This window comes from Vanacampus margaritifer, chromosome 16 (assembly GCF_051991255.1).
Source record: "Vanacampus margaritifer isolate UIUO_Vmar chromosome 16, RoL_Vmar_1.0, whole genome shotgun sequence".
NCBI classification, from domain to species: Eukaryota; Metazoa; Chordata; class Actinopteri; order Syngnathiformes; family Syngnathidae; genus Vanacampus; species Vanacampus margaritifer.
Window position 1 is genome coordinate 2,411,254 of NC_135447.1, and position 17,072 is coordinate 2,428,325.

The 17,072-nt window shown below is 40.9% G+C and overlaps 1 protein-coding gene across 5 annotated transcripts in view; it reads left to right on the top strand.

The window, feature by feature from the left end:
- Positions 1 to 17,072, top strand: part of LOC144036137 (uncharacterized) — a 134,475-nt gene that overhangs the window by 33,198 nt on the left and 84,205 nt on the right. Inside the window, exon 3 of one of the 5 annotated variants that reach the window (XR_013288593.1) lies at positions 11,714 to 12,023. The exons of the other annotated variants lie outside the window; for them this stretch is intronic. The gene's annotated coding sequence lies outside the window, so the exon portion shown is untranslated. Of the gene's footprint in view, positions 1 to 11,713; positions 12,024 to 17,072 lie in introns of those variants that run through there. 5 annotated transcript variants of the gene reach the window in all.

Below are 17,072 nucleotides of genomic sequence, written 5' to 3' on the forward strand. Positions count from 1 at the left end.
AAAAGACGTCATCTCCTTGACATATTAACCCCTTTCAGACTCGCATTTTTCTGCCGGGCACATAACATGGCAGGCACGTTATTGTAAACTTACCAAGCTTACATGTAAGATTTGTAACATGAGCATCATGCAAATCAACTTGCAATTGTGATCGGTGAGCTCGAATCCAATCATGAACCAGAAGTGTTGACATCATCCAAATTATGCGCTTTTAACCCTGGAGAACCCACGGGGTCAAATTTGGCCCCTATAAATTCTGCTACTCAAATAACAAAGACCTTTTTTTTTTTTTTTTTTACAAATTTAACTTCAAAAGTCCAGAGTGCCACTTCTGACCCCTGCATGGGGCCATCTAGTGGATGAATATCGCACTTACATGAGCCAGAGTGGTGGTGACAAGATGGCTGGCAACATGCTGTTTTGTTGAGCTGGAAATCAATCCAAACAAATCCATCTTCTCAGCAAACCATCAGATGGTAAAATTTAGTTTTTTTTGTTAATTTATTTCATATCATGTTGCAGAATGTTTTATATATTAGCAATTCTGATAAATTAGCAACTCTGAGCTAGTTCAAAAAACAAGGGTTAAAATTGAAAAAACATATATTTTGGTGTTCAGTGAAATGTATAATTCATAATTTTCCAAAGAAGAAAAGGGTTCTTGGGTTCTCCAGAGTTAATTGGTTCAGACATGCAAATATGTCCACTCCAATCATCTATGGTTCCGAAGGGGTTAAAATTGTGTTTAGACATTATTTGTTACAAATAACAATAATAATAATAATAATTTTGGACCAATTCCATTGCATTAGATAGTTTTAGGCACAGTGGTTGGGAATCTCTCTTCACCATATGACTGGGCTACTTATATGATGGCGGTGGGGCATCAAATTGACCTTTTCAAAATGTCTTCTCAGTTGTACGAAAATTGTCCTTTGGGAGCCATATGCTCAACCAAACAGGAAGTCCGCCATTTTTAATTGAATTTGGAAACAAACTCATCTTACAGAATGTATCCAGTTGTCTTCAAACTTTGCGTGTTTCCTTATAAAGATGTTCGTAGTTTGTCGCACGCTGTTGCCGTGGCGATGCGCTGTTTGCAAATAAAAATGCGACTTTGTCCGATGGGCCGGCATTCCCAACGTGCAACTCGCCCAACGTGGCCGGGCTTGCGAGGGGCCCTTTAAAGCCGCTCACAGCTCTAGTATGTCTTTGTTATTTTATGCAGCAGTTTGTGCTACTGAATCACCAGGAAGAGCATCTAACAGTCCTGTCGCCATCTTAAGCTTACGAGAGAGACTTGTCTTGTCCCCCCCCCCCCCCCCCCCCATTCCCATTATGTATCATCTAAAGGCCGTTTGTATATCAGCATTAGGAGCAAATGTGTTTACAGTTAGATTAGCTACCCTGTCACATTTACTTTCTGTGATTTAGCAGCGAAGCGCGTTGCCGGGCGGAGGTGGGGGCGGATTGTGCCATGATTTAGAGGCAGCCGCGCAGAAGTCGCGCAGAAGCATCCGGGAGCTCCGGCAATTCTGCGGCGACACCAAATGATAGCCATTTAGTTTAGTTATCATGTCTCTGGCCCGCCGCGCAGCTTTTCAAAAGCCCTGCCACAAATTAAAAAGCGCTTTGGTTGGCACACATGAGAGGAAGCGAGCAAAGCACCCATTTTGTCCCTTGAGGAAAAGTAGAGGGGGGGGGGCTTGGCAGGGGGCGACGGCGTGCGATTGAGAGGTAACAGTGGTGACCCTGAGGTAATTGGCAATTAGAGAGCTGCCAGCATTATTGTTCAAGGCTATAATTAGGATTCTCTCACATGGACGTGTGATCTTGTGTAAGGTCCATACGAACATTCCTTTAAGTACCGTGCACTTTGCTTTGACCTTCTGTAATCGCACTTCTTTGTCCTAGCAATCATTATGTTGGTCCAACACGATACATTAAATGTGAGTGGAGGCAGACCTCGGACGGGTCTGAAGCATTTTCCACTAATACGTCAAATCATTGCCTGGCTGGCTGCGATCTTGGATCTCAATGGCTAAAAAGGAGCATTAACGGTTTTGCAATTCCTCAGATCCAGGCTTTGGTCACAGGGTAGGGTGACATTCTGGGTTCAACCAGACAAGACATTTTTAGCCTTGTGTGCCGACACAAGGCAGATTTTGCCAGCCCCGATTGTTTGCTATCATTTTTTTTACGCAGGATTTTAAGTCCATTCATCACGCCAATTGTTTGGGCCACATCGATGTCACACGGTTGTCATAGTGATTCGTGTGACCAATCGAACTAGGTGTGTTTTTGTCTAGAGTTAAATAATAATAATAATCAAAAAGATTTAAAAAAGCAAAAAGGGAAGGTTGGATAAGAGTGAGTGCATTGCAATTATTATTATTATTATTTTTATTTTTTTACAGCTGTTGAACTGTTAACCAGGATAGCATTAGCTAAAGCATGAACACAACCACCGGTCACCAGATTAACTAGCATTTAAATTGGTCATAGTTCCTGTTTTTTTTATTTTGAAAATCCGGTCAGTCTAAGGAGGACCTTCATCCATCCATTTTCTTAACCGCTTAGTCGTCACACAAACACATGAAAAATGCTCAACAGGAGCGCAACACATTTGAATTGTCCGTCCGTCCGTCCGTCCCTCGTGTGTGAAGATTTGATTATCGAATGCTATTTTCTGTCAAATTGAAATGTTGCCACACAAATTCATAAATGAACAAATAACCAGACAAAACCTTAGCAATGAAACATGACCGCCAATCTAAGTTGCTTAAAAAGGGGATTTGACTATTTTAACTTTAATGTGTGTCTGCTTTTTTTTTTAGCACCTTATACTGTGGCGAGAATGAAAAAAAAACAGATAACAACTCTACTTTGAAATCCATCTTTCCAAAGATGGTTTCCCTACCGAGTCAGGTTTTTTTTTTTTTTTAATTCTCTTATCACGCCTTGATGTGCTATCAGAACCCTCACCCAACCCACATTACATAGAACTGCATTTAGAGCATATATCGTCTCCTTTATTGAGTAGTTCTCAATTTCTCTGTTTTAGAAATAAAATGTATGCCGCAAAAGTTCCAATTTTCACAGATATAAGATTTATTTAAGCATCAATTGCAAGTGTTCAAATACTGCTTCGGCTACCTTGGACCACATTTGGCAGTTTTTTTTTCAACTGATCTGCAGTCTGTAGTGATCCTTTTTCCCGACTACAGATCTACCCTATGGATTTTTTTTGATGCCGCTTTCCAACTTTCAACTATTGAACGGGTCAGATGTTACAAGGGGTCAAGTGTGTCCACAAACCTTCCAACATAACCTGACTTGAATATTAACGAATCAGAGTGAGGTCAGTCTTAACATAAGTAACTAGATAAGAAGACGAATGTAGTTATTTGTTTCCGATTGGATTGCTAAGGCATGGAAATCGAAATCAGAATCCACGCAGTCTACTGAAAACAAAATGCATGCAATCCTCTCCGCTATATGAAACTTCAGGCTGACTCAAAGGCGCCCCTTCAAAAAAAAAAAAAAAACTGAAATTCCCACCACAGTTTTTTTTCCTCATGATTTCTTCAGCAAGTTGTTGAAAACGTGGCCACGCTCCGCAACGTTTGGGGGTCTTTGAAGTGGCTGACAAAGAAGCATCAAAGAAGTTAATGCGAAAGCTTTACACTACTTGCACCGTGAGGAACCCGTTCCCGACCATCGCTTTTGCCGTCTTTTCCACAAAGACCCGTTTATAAGGAATGTGACCCGCGACCCTTCTCCGCTCTGCTGCAAGCTCATGCAACTTCACTTATTATACACGGTTTTTTTTGTCCTATGGCTCCTCTCAGTTGTACTGAAATGTTGTAGGGCGAAGACACAACGGCACAAAGGCCAACTGGCACGAGTCCCGAGTCCCGAGTCCCGAGTCCTGCGGCACTCGTCTAAGCCTGTTGCACATAAGCAGCATCGTGACGAAAGTTTGGGGAAGAACATCTTTTTTGAAAACATTCCAATTCCAATTTTGACATCAGTACCAAGAAAGGTCCATACGATGAATTTGATGTGGAATAACTTGACTCAAGCCCATCAAGCGCCTTTGTGATGAACCACAACATTGACTTGGGGGTCAGTGCCCCCCCCCACCCCCCCACGGAAGGATTTGGGTAAACCATCTAATTGTGTTTTACTCCCAAAAACAAAAGCAAAAACACGATTGGGTTTAATTCTGAAGTCTCACATGACCTCACACCTGATCGTAACTTTGTTTGAGTATTAAGGCATATCCCCCCCCCCCCCCCCAAAAAAAAAAGTAAAAATAACGACTCCTTTGACCATAAATGTAAACCACAATGTAAATGGGCTTTTAGTACAGATCCCAAAAAACTGCATTTGTTATGTTTTGGTGTTAATTTATTCAGGTGTGTTCTTCAAACCTGTTAAATGGTTTAGTGAAAATGTGTAGGGCAAGCTGGTGATCAGTCTCTTAATCATTGAAGCCTTTATATTCATATCTAAATGATAAATATTGGACAGTTTAAAAAAAAAAAAAGTAATATTCCAAATTAATTATGAAATCCTTATACAGTTCTAGAATGACTCCTTCTGCATGTTGTGCTTGGAATACAGTACAATGCACAAGGTCAAGTGTCAAATGGACACATTTTTATTTGAGAATTAGCGTCCAGGCTGCTCCCCAATAATCTTCGAATGAAACCCAAAGATTTGCTGTATGCACTTATGTGCGCACTTCACAGAGGGCATACGCATACATTTCAGTCTAAAGGTTGAAAAATCGCCTCAACCAAGTCATTAAATTCAAACCCCTTTTAAATACATGCAAATCAGCCGAACGCTACTTAATATCCATAATGACGCCTTGAAATCGGTTAAACCTTGAATCAAAAACATGATTTCCATTGCAGACCCCTGTGGTGCGGACCGCTCTTCACACGCAGCAGCTCGTAAATTTATTTCAGCTCAAATGTGGTCGTCGGTCGCACACCGTAAAGAGAACGTGGCAATTATCTCAGCAGTTGCATTTTTTCGACTTTGGACTACTCTTTTTATGAGATATCGCGACTCGCCGTACCATTCGGGTACATCTATCAGCTTCTTCTATATATTCTTAACTTTACTTGGAAATTAATGATCAATTAATCGTTTTTTTAATTGTATCAGGGATGTGATTTTTCCGCTAATTCGCGGAATTCCGCTTTTTTTTATCTCCCCCCAAAAAAAAAAATCTGATTTTTTTTTTTTTTTGTATTTCATTGTGTATGCACATGACTCCGACAGATAACATCTTCGGCTATAACAAAGACATTTGTGGTATGCTCTAATATGAGTTACTTTTCATTTGGTCATGATACAATTATTTGTTCATGAAATTTGAACTCTTCAACATTATTTATGTGTTAACTTAGTAATCACATTAGTTAGATATGATGATATTCTCAGTGATAGTTTTTAAAAGCAAAGGCAGTCCAATGTTGAATTGAAAATTTATGCTGTTGTTTTGTCTATTTCTTTGTCATGTGAGTGCATTGAAAGTACTTAAAAACACGGAAAACCCATGTGCTCCGGGGGGCTTCGCCTCCAGACCCCCGGCTAAATTTTCAGATAATTTCACTTTGGTCAAATCACATCCCTGTTGTATGTTAAAAATACTACCCTAATGATCTAATACTAGTGCTGTCAAAGTTAAAGTGTTAACTAATTAATTAATCACAAAAAATGATCGCATTAATCATGTATTAACGCAGATTAATCGCACTATTAATTTTGACCATTTCATCATCGGTGTATGCAACTTTCTTGACAATTTTTTAATTTTTTAATTTTATTTTTTAATTTTTAATTTTAAATTTTAAATTTTTAATTTTTAATTTTTAATTTTTAATTTTTAATTTTTAATTTTTAATTAATTTATTTTTATTTTTATTTTTATTTTTATTTTTTATTTCTTATTTATTTATTTATTTTAATTTTTTAATTTTTTCTGGAAAAAAAAGAGATTTTTTTATTTTTTTATTCTAATCATTCCAAAGGGTCGAATGTTGTACGAGAATGTTTGCCTCGAAGCGCACTTTTCATCCAATCCTTTGGAATCTCGCAGAAAAAAACGCACGGCTGTACTCTTTGGTGTCAGCAGTATTTGCATCATGATTGCTTGCGCAGCTCTCGCGAGGTTTTTTTTTTTTTGCAGATGCAGTTTTAATTTCAGTTGATATGAAAGATCAGTTGAAGAGCTGCGGCGGGATTGTCTGTCGGGTATGCGGTTTTAAAAATTCCCGTTCACCCGTGCTACCGACTTCGTTCTTCAAGCGCGGTAATCTGTTTTATCTTGTGTTATACATACAAATAATGCTCAGGGTTGTGCAACATCAGAGATCAAATGGTTTTGATAAGGTTTGGCCAAAAAGATGCAATGTTTGATAAGAAAAACGTTTTCCGCCTTTTCTTTGTTGCGGTCGTCCAGTCCGGTACCGTTTTTCTATTGTGATGTTGTATCTTTCCTATCACCCGTCACTTAATGATATTCAGTAGGGATGCTTGGCGGAATATGCTAATACTTGCCTGTTGTCAACACACTCCGACAAGCCCCCCCCTTCCTGCACGTTTCACCCACGTCCTTATACAATGAGGCTCACAAAGGTGGCAGTCTTTTCTCCACAAAATTCTGTCAACACTGCCTCTTCTATGCATATTTTTCTGCTTCCATGTTCACGATTTAAAGAAAGTTGGACATGCGGAGAAAACAAATTCATGAAGTTTGCAGAGTGGAAGGCATCGACAGGAGACTCGAGTAACTCGGATTTTCTAGTCGACACCCCAGGGGGGGCAAACACAAGGTATTGGCTTTGCTCAAATGCCTTTCACCCTTAAAAGACGCTGTCTCGTTCCTTCTCGTCCAACTTTCATCACTGACTCTCAACCAGCAGCAGACGTTTTATAGTGTAGCCAGGAGAGGAATCATGTTGTTTAGGAGCTATTTTACGCTGTTATTTCTGATTTCTTTCTGTGTCATGTTTTGTATTTTCCATTCAAAAGTTTACATTTTATGGTATGTTTCATTTCTGAACTGTTTGACTGTAACTTTCCATCCGCCATCCGAGGGGAACATTTGTTAGCTCGCAAGCTAGCAAGTAGCTATAGCCTCGTGTCGAGGCATGGACGCAGTAGGGATATATTACAGCCAAAAGTGGCTTTAAACATATTTGGATGCTTATGAAAAATGTGTGATATTTGATTGACAGTTATGCCGGGTCAGCTTTCAGTGCTGTTTTAGGAGAGATGAGCTTGATTTTTCACTATTTAGAAGCCTCGTTCAAGATATACTTGCCGATTGTTTTAACCGTTCATATTTGGCAAGTCCATCCCATCCATCCATTTACTACCGCTTATCCGGGGTCGGGTTGCGGGAGCAGCAGCTTTAGGAGGGAAGGCCAGACTGCCCTCTCCCCAGCCACTTCGACCTGCTGCTACGACGGGATCTCAAGGCGTTGCCAGGCCAATAGTCTTTCCAGCATGTCCCGGGTCATACCCGAGGACTCCCGCCGGTGGGACATGCCCGGAACACCTCTCCAAGGGGGCATCCGAACCATATGCCCGAACCACCTCAACTGGCTCCTCTCAGGAGCAGCGGCTCGACTCTGAGTCCCTCCCTAAGGGAGAGCGAGGACACCCTGCGGAGGAAACTCATTTCGGCCGCTTGTATCCAAGGTCGAGTGGAGGAGTTCAAGTAAATTTGGCAAGTTTATTAGCAATATTCTTCTATTCTAGTATTTCTGGACTAAAGTCTTAGAAAAACTTTCCGCTATTTTGGACTGTAGGATACCTTTATCTCCAAACTTGTGTTTGCTAGGTGACCTAACAACAACTGACTTACCACATAAACAATTTCAATCTACACTTGTAGCCCTTACTATCGCTAAAAAAACAATTCTTGTTAACTGGAAAAATAAACAAACTCTGAATATCGACCAATGGTCTAACCTCCTCATAAATCACATTTTAATGGAAAAAATATCTGCCTCAAATAAAAAACAAATATCAAAATTTATAGAAACATGGTCTACGTATATAGAATTTTTTAACCTAATTCCGGTTACTTAATTCTGTCTGTTAGCGAGAGCCACCACATCGTGATAACTTACATTGATGTCTCTGCATTTGGCAATTTATTATTATATTATATTATTAGTATGGGATTTTTTTAATGGGCTTTAGGTGAACTGATGAATACACACACGCTCGCACGCACGCACATACACATACTCACCCACATACAAAAAAAAGTATATATATATGTGTGTATATGTACTATATATATACAGTATATGTATTTAAAAAAAAAAAAAGAAAAAAAAACATTTATTAATTTTTTTTAATTGATTTGTTGGTTTTAAAAAAAAAAAAAAAAAAAAAGGAGAGCAATGATGATGTCAAATCGAATGAACAATACTGAGCTCTCCTGTAAAAAAAAACAAACAAAAAAAAAAAGCAATATTCTTCTCTTTGGTGTTTTAAGATATACTTTATTATATTGGCTAATCGTACCATCAGTTGGAGGTTGTGAATGGCTTGTGCTTGGCTTTCGTGGTTCCACTCTTTACGACAATGTCAATGGACTTTCAGCGCACATTTTGGTGCTAATATATTCACGTTTGCCCTCCAAACATGTTCCACGGCTTTTGTGAAAAACGTGTGAGGCGTGTTGGTAGTCAGGCCAAAATATTAACATTTGCCAGCGAAAAGGGAGTCACATTGAACATGGACAAGACAATGGTCCAGCAGCTGTCTTTTCTCATAGACAGCAGGTACGCGGCCAAATACTGGACCGTTACCAAGAAGACTTGGATCGGGCCCCAATGGGCCTTAGCACATTAGCATACTCGGGCCTGGTATCAAAATATAGCTCCTCTCTGTCTGTGGTCCAAATGAAGAGCAACAAAGCTAGCCATCCTTTTCAAGAAAGATCTGAAACCGACATGTTTTAATTGGTGTGAGAAAATACCGCACCACAATAAGCAGCAGTTGCTGCCTTCAGTTGTATTGATTCACATTGAGTATCACGTCTATTAGTACTAATTGTATCGATTCCTGTAAATTGTGGATGCTAGAAATGGGCACTACACTGTTGTGTAATTGTCATGCATTATTCATTGTTTCCTGCTTGCCGCGAGGAACTTTGCTGATGGTGACTCCTTCACCCCCACATCAGGGTTGCGTATTGATTGTCAGCCTTTGCCCTTGTTGAGCTCGTCCTTTTGTTGTGTGTGTTTTTTTTTTTTAAATATCAATCAATAATATTCAATCAATAACACCGCAGGAAGTCTTGTGTCCATGAATTTCAAAGTCCTGCCTGTGAGCACCCTGGGGTCCCACACGCAAACTGCAGACGGCACAAATGTTCCTCTTTCAATCCAGATGTGGCCAACTGGCCCATTTAAAAAAAAAAATGTGCGCCACCACATTTTTTTAACTTTCTGGGATGCCGCTTGCTCACATTGGTTAAAAAAGGGGCTTACGGTAGAGTGACTAGACATCCTGGGTTTAATCCGGGACAGGTCTGCTTTTGAGCCATTCCTGGTGGATTTTGCCATCTCCAGAGTTTTGTCCCTTTTTATGTACCTTCCATCTCGGCGTCTCGATTTTTGTTTTCGTCCAGTCAGCAAACCAATTGTTTGGGCCAATCACACCCTTGTAACTACTGTACAACTCATCACTAGCAGGCGTGTTTTCATCATATTGTAACTAGAACTACATCCTGCTTGCGGGTGTAAGAATCCTGGGAAATGTAAGACTATGCGACCAACGCTGAGTAAACGGCACAGCCAGCATCTAAAAACTGCTAAGACGGAGCTAAAACGGTTGGAGTGCATTGCCTTGTTTAACGCTGTTGAACTGTCAAACCAAGATAGCATTTAGCATTAGCTAAAGTAATAGCAGTAATAACACAACCACCGGTCACCTGATTGACTAGCAATTACATTTGTTATTTGTGTGTCAGTTTTTATTATTGAAACTCTTTTCACCCACTTTTAGCGCTGTCCAACTGTCAACCAAGCTAGCATTTAGCATTCGCTAACCTAAAGGATTCTTGGCATTGACGTGATGATTGACTAGCAATTACATTTGTTATTTGTGTGTCAGTTTTTATTATTGAAACTCTTTTCACCCACTTTTAGTGCTGTCGAACTGTCAACCAAGCTAGCATTTAGCATTCGCTAAGCTAAAGGATTCTTGGCATTGACGTGATGATTGACTAGCAATTACATTTGTTATTTGTGTGTCAGTTTTTATTATTGAAACTCTTTTCACCCACTTTTAGCGCTGTCGAACTGTCAACCAAGCTAGCATTTAGCATTCGCTAAGCTAAAGGATTCTTGGCATTGACGTGATGATTGACTAGCAATTACATTTGTTATTTGTGTGTCAGTTTTTATTATTGAAACTCTTTTCACCCACTTTTAGCGCTGTCCAACTGTCAACCAAGCTAGCATTTAGCATTCGCTAAGCTAAAGGATTCTTGGCATTGACGTGATGATTGACTAGCAATTACATTTGTTATTTGTGTGTCAGTTTTTATTATTGAAACTCTTTTCACCCACTTTTAGCGCTGTCCAACTGTCAACCAAGCTAGCATTTAGCATTCGCTAAGCTAAAGGATTCTTGGCATTGACGTGATGATTGACTAGCAATTACATTTGTTATTTGTGTGTCAGTTTTTATTATTGAAACTCTTTTCACCCACTTTTAGCGCTGTCGAACTGTCAACCAAGCTAGCATTTAGCATTCGCTAAGCTAAAGGATTCTTGGCATTGACGTGATGATTGACTAGCAATTACATTTGTTATTTGTGTGTCAGTTTTTATTATTGAAACTCTTTTCACCCACTTTTAGCGCTGTCCAACTGTCAACCAAGCTAGCATTTAGCATTCGCTAAGCTAAAGGATTCTTGGCATTGACGTGATGATTGACTAGCAATTACATTTGTTATTTGTGTGTCAGTTTTTATTATTGAAACTCTTTTCACCCACTTTTAGCGCTGTCGAACTGTCAACCAAGCTAGCATTTAGCATTCGCTAAGCTAAAGGATTCTTGGCATTGGCGTAATGACGAGGAAGATTGACTAGCGATTACGTTTGGCATTTCTGAGTTGTTTTTAATTTTGAAAATCTGGTCCCCCCTACCTATACCAGAAAAATCCACTTAAGTTACCGCCGCCTTTTTGAATGAAACTGCAACAACTAGAGACATATTTTCTTGTATATTGAAAAGGGAATTTGTGTTTATGCTTCAAATGGATCACAAAATCCATTCATCAGTTTTGGCAGTGCAGGTGTTTTGCTTTGCAAACAGTTTTTATGGAACAGGCTCAAAACATGTTCGCTGGCTGGTGCTGAGGGGCCGTTAGTGGATGCACACAAACAACGCTGTGTGAAAAGCTTCGTTCTCAAACCGAACTGTTTACTAAAATGACACTTGTTTATGCAAATGCTGAAATGAGATAGCAGATATCAAATGAATGTGAGTACTGAAATGAGCCAATTCCTTCATACAGTATTGAATTAAAGTGCAGGCGACACCGTTCAATCTAAACCCTAAATGCACACGAAGCCAATGTACAGCAATGGAAGCTTTATGTTGCACCGCCACGAGGTATAATGAAAAACAAGCATCAGTACAATTGTCCTCTTCTTAAAAGGCTCTCTTGACATGAGGCGAGAGGACAGCTGATGTCTCCATAATGAAGGGCTGAGCTGCGGCTCCGATTCCGCGCCGATGCTTACTGACACGCAACCGAGGTGAGCTTCATCCATCAGCTTTTCCTTCCACCGACCCATCAATCTTCTTGTCGTTGTCAGCCATCCATCAGCTTCACAACTCCGGAAGGGGAACCTTGTAGCGCCGATCACGCTCGCACAGGAAAACATCTCGTCACACTCGGGTCACGTGGACGACGCGCGCGTGCGATGCTCGCACGTCGCTGCAACTTAATGGAGCTCTTTTAACACGGCTGAACGGACTTAGACCAGAATCACATGTTAATGAACATGTTCGTTAACATGAACACATGTTAACCATGCTCACGCATGAGTTTTATTTTATTTATTTGTGGCTAACAAATTAAACACATCTAGTAAATATTCCCATGAGAATAAATTGGGCAGTGAAGACTTTTATTGTTATAATCTTAGTTAGGCATGTTGGGGAAGTCAACCCCTAAAAATTGATTTACAATAATATGTCCAATGCGACACCACCGATCTAATCACGGTATTCTGCTTAATACTGCATTTGTGGAATATGAGTTAAGCAGAAAAATCCACCTGATTTTCTCCATCTCAGGGGAGCTATAAAAACATGGAACCTGCCAAGAGAAAGATTAAAGTCTCTTTTTTCATCAGGAAAAAAAGTAAAACTTAATCCATTTCCATTTTGCAGCAATTAGCATTAGAATATAGCGAAGTTTCATCCTTTTTCACAAATCTGTTGAAAACACTGGGGGGAAAAGTCTTCTTGCAACATGGCCCTGGTTGAGCTCTTATACTCTGCTGCCACCTGCTGGCCGTTTTTGTAATTCTCTTCAGTTCAGAGGCTGCATCAACGCCTTCTGTATGCTCTAGTATAAGAAACAACAACATAAAAAAACTTATAAATACGTCTTTGGGGGAATGGTAATATTTAAAATAAAACATATTTGTACGTTTTTGGGAGCAAATGAGTTAAAAAGACATCACAGTTGCTTCGTGCAAGCGGCCATGTCTCACCTATTTTCTGAAGCTGAGCCGTGATTGGTCGTTACCTGAGCCCTGACCCAACCGTGATCTCGTTTTCAGTCGTCAGCAACTGGAAAAAAATGGCTTCCCCGTGATGGATTTTAAAAACGGGTAGATTTTGCTGCTTAACTCAGTCCGTAAAGACAATATTAATCAGAATACCGTTGTTGTAGTGGGGGCGCGTACAACATATTATTGTAAATAAATGTTTTGCGTATACTTGAGCGCTGAGTACCAAAAAGAATGATACATTTTCAGGTAAATCTGAGACCATTTTTGTCTATTTTGCGGTTAGTTTAGCATTTGAACGACTACATTGTCTTAGCTGAGATGTGTCATTTCTGAAGGTCGCGTTTCTTTGTAGGGAGGGATGTGAGAAGACCCCAATTATCCCGGTTGATAATCTCCGCTCCCATAAAAAAAAAAAAATATTCCCACGGAATTGGATGACTAAAAGAAATCAGATCATAAGTAAGATATTTCCAACTCAACTCCTTCAGGGGGGGGGGGCAAGTTTGCCCATGACTTTGTGAATTGTTTTCATTGGTGGGGGGGACCGACAATGATTCAATTGTCCGTTTTTTGACTTGAAACTATGAGCGTGATTTACTAAAAATCCGCTAAATTACTTGTTAACGCTAACAGATTACATATGCTGTTAGCATCAGATGTGACAGAGACTTGCATTTAGGTCATTCTTGTGTTTTTTTTTTCACCGTGAAGAAAAACAACACAAGCGCACAAAAGAAGTTCAAAGTGATGGAATTGGAAGTGTTAGCGGAAACTTCCGCATCCTTTCTTGCATGGGTAAAACCTTTAATAAAAAACAAGCCCCATGTGTTCATTTAGATGTGTTCTTTATAATTAGCATAGCTTTAGCTTTTGTTGTTGACTGCTTTGCATTTGTATTCACCACACGGGCTTGAATAAAAATGACTTAGTAGTAAATCCAAACACGCTACCTTACTTGAGCATTATACATTCAGCCAAGGACTTTTCTACTGGATGCAAGCTATCAAGAGATTTTTTTTTTCCCCCCAAGAAGATACACAAAATGTTGACTGACATCGCTAAAACTAAAGAACATAATTCATGAAATGAATTATGGAATTCCGCGCACACCTGGCTGCAGCCACATGGATCCGCGGATGGCGCGTTTCGCGCGGGTTCGCGATTCCGAACCAGATCAAACGGCGACGTCTTCTCCAGTTCGAGTCTCTTTTTCACTCGCGCGGCTTGTACCCGACAAGCGCGAGGATGTTGTTTTTACTCTTGCCGGTCACGTTCCACGCTGCTTTTCTCCACCAATCCCTGGGAACTTTGGTCAAGAAAAACTTGCACTTTCCCCAAAGTCAACTGAAAGGTTTCTTCTCGGCTCGATTTGCGGAGGATTTAGCCGGTAGAAAACATTTTGATTCTCTTTTATTTGCTCTTGACTTTAGCGCATCACGGCCATTTTGGTTCAGTAACAACTTGATACGCTCGGCCGGCTTTACAAAGAAGGTCGTGCTTTGCGGTTTGAATAAACACCGGACTGTCTTTGGAAAAGGAGTATTTTCACGGCGTGAGATTGTTGAAATGTAAACTCAAGGGGGAGTTTTTGCATGGCCTCTGATCTTCTGCTTCACGCCCGTCAAATTACTGCACATCCACACGAGCGCTACTGGGAATTACATTGCATTTTGCAGCATTAACACTCCATCGCTCTTATAGAAGAATCGCATTTTCTCTCTTTCTCCCTTTGTGCGCATCCCCAAAAAACAACCGAGGACGAGGCTGGTCTAAAAAAAAAAAAAAAAAAAAAAAAAACGACATTTATTTTTACCCTTCTTTCTGACAGAGGCGCAATTCCTTCGAGTCTTGTTGCTTGCAAGCTGCGGGTTCCACACTAGCGCCTTCATGCACTCATGCCACTCTTCACCTACAACACAAACTAAAGAATGAATACAACTTGACTGAGCTCATCGCATCGCAACGCATGCAAAGTGTATGCAAATTTGGCGTACCTCTTGCATATATGACTACGGTTGGCCGTTTGACCTTCGGCTTATTTGCGAGGCGATCAAACGCAATCAGTAGAGACGTCGAAACGCAACAGAGCCTTCTGCTCGCACCTTGTGCTCATTTTTGGTTTATTTCTGGAGGCTTCCAGGTTCACAGCAAACTTGTCAGAAGCCTTTGAGGTGTTGAACGCCCCTCGCAGTGCAGCGGCCTGCGACGCTGCCTCCGAGTTTGCCCTCTTCGGTTCTCCTCCTGTTAAAAAACGGAGGGAAAAAAAACGCTCTTTGTATTTGGGGAGAAAGTTGACCGATCCTATACTTTGAGACATAAATGATAAATATTGGTCAGATCCTTTACTTGGGTGAAAAAAAACGAGAGATCCAGAAAGTTGGATCGGTCCATTTTTCCATCCATAATTGGCTTTTTAACGTGTACATATTCCCTACGATTATTTAGCGACCAGTCCAAGATGGACGCCCTCAAAGTCAGCTGTGATAGACTCCAGCTCATACAGTATGTGACCTGACTAAGGTCGGAAGAAAGTGCCAGAAATCGAACATATTTCCTGCTCGTGTCACGTTTTGACCGAGTTCTGTTACGTTAGTACAGACGCTCCCCACCTTACGAACGAGTTACGTTCCGGACGATCGTTCGTAAGGTGAATTTGTTCGTGAGTTGCTTCAGTGCTATATTTTGTATTATAATTTATGTTTAAAGCCTATATAAGTATATTGAAGGTTTATATAAGTATGTTTAAGGCTTGTACAAGTAACCTGCATTGGTTTGTACTGAAAAAAACTTTTAATAAAATGGAGAGAATACGTACAGTACTGTACTACGTATGTTAGAGAGAGAGAGCGAGACACACACACACAGTATGTACATGTACGTAATAAGATAAATAAAATTCATTTTGTTTAACTTACTTTTGGAAGATGTACTCGATGCTTAAGGAGATGATGGAGGAGGAGGAAGAGGAGGATTTTATATCATGAGAGATTCTTCGTCGTCGCTGGAATCGGCTTCAAAAGTTATTTCCTGCTTCATGGGGACCGGCGTTTTCTTCCTCCTCCTCCTCGCCACGTTGCTGAGCCTCCAATGAGCTCTCACAGCGCCAAGCGTCGGTATTAGCGGCGGAAAGAAGCACTACGCGCAATACAAAATCTAACTTACAGCATTTCTTTCCGAACATTTTTCGACATACTGTACGAGCAGAAATGTTCGTATGTACCGTTGTTCGCAACGCGAATGTTCGTAAGTAGGGGAGCGTCTGTATGTAAATCTTTTGAGAACTCCGTCGAGCCGCTCTCAGCAGGGCACCCCAAAATAGATTTGCGGGGACTCTTAAAGCTTTTTGAGCGCCTACAGTACGGCGGCCACCTGAGGCCCCAGCGCCAAACGTTACTCGCATCGGGGTTATCTTGCTCTTGATCACAACGCATATTTGTGGAAGAGCCCGAGGCCGCGGGACTCCGACACCGACGCGGCCCACCGCCATCTCCCGCGGTGTTTTCACGCCTTTTCAAATTGCTTCTTTGAATCGCACCATACAAAAAAAGTCTCTGCTTGATTTCTCCCCCCCCCCCCCCCCCAAGAAAAAATATGTTCTTTCTGTGCCGTTGGGGACACAATGCACCTCAATGGGAGACAAATAAGAGGCCAGTTCCAAGAGCACACTCGGCGACTGTGATGATCTCCGTGCTGGATTTGATGAAAAGGGAAGCTCAGCAGGTTGGATACCCTGCTTGTGTAGCTCCATGATTAAGAAATAGTTGGACTGAATTGATTTTTTTTTTTTCTCTCTTAAGGAAACAAAACTAAGGCCATGTGAACATGTGCACTGCTAGTGAGTATTTTTCCAATATTTCTAGTGCTTATAAGCACAGCTAGGCAGGAAAACGAGCCTGTTGTTGTTGTTGTTGTTGTCGTCACAAAATTAGAATGGAAACATCCTTGGAAAGGCAAGGTGACAATAAACGCCTCTTGGGTGAGATCAGCAGTTTATTGGAAAACCCGCCGCTGTGCAAATAATCACTTTAGAGTAAGTTGTAACACATCCAGGCATAAGAAAACAGGCGAGGAGGAGGTGAGCGACAGAAGGCCTAATGTGAGAAAAAAAAGGAAGGCCTAATGTGAGAAAGAGGTTAAGTGCATGCTCTTGCACCTGCAGCTAAAGCCTTCACCCTGCCGTATTATCCGCGGCCTCCCCTTTCCCCTACCGAACACGCACGCACCCTCACGGGTGCCAATCCGATTTGCAAACTTTGGCGAAGCCGCGTGTGA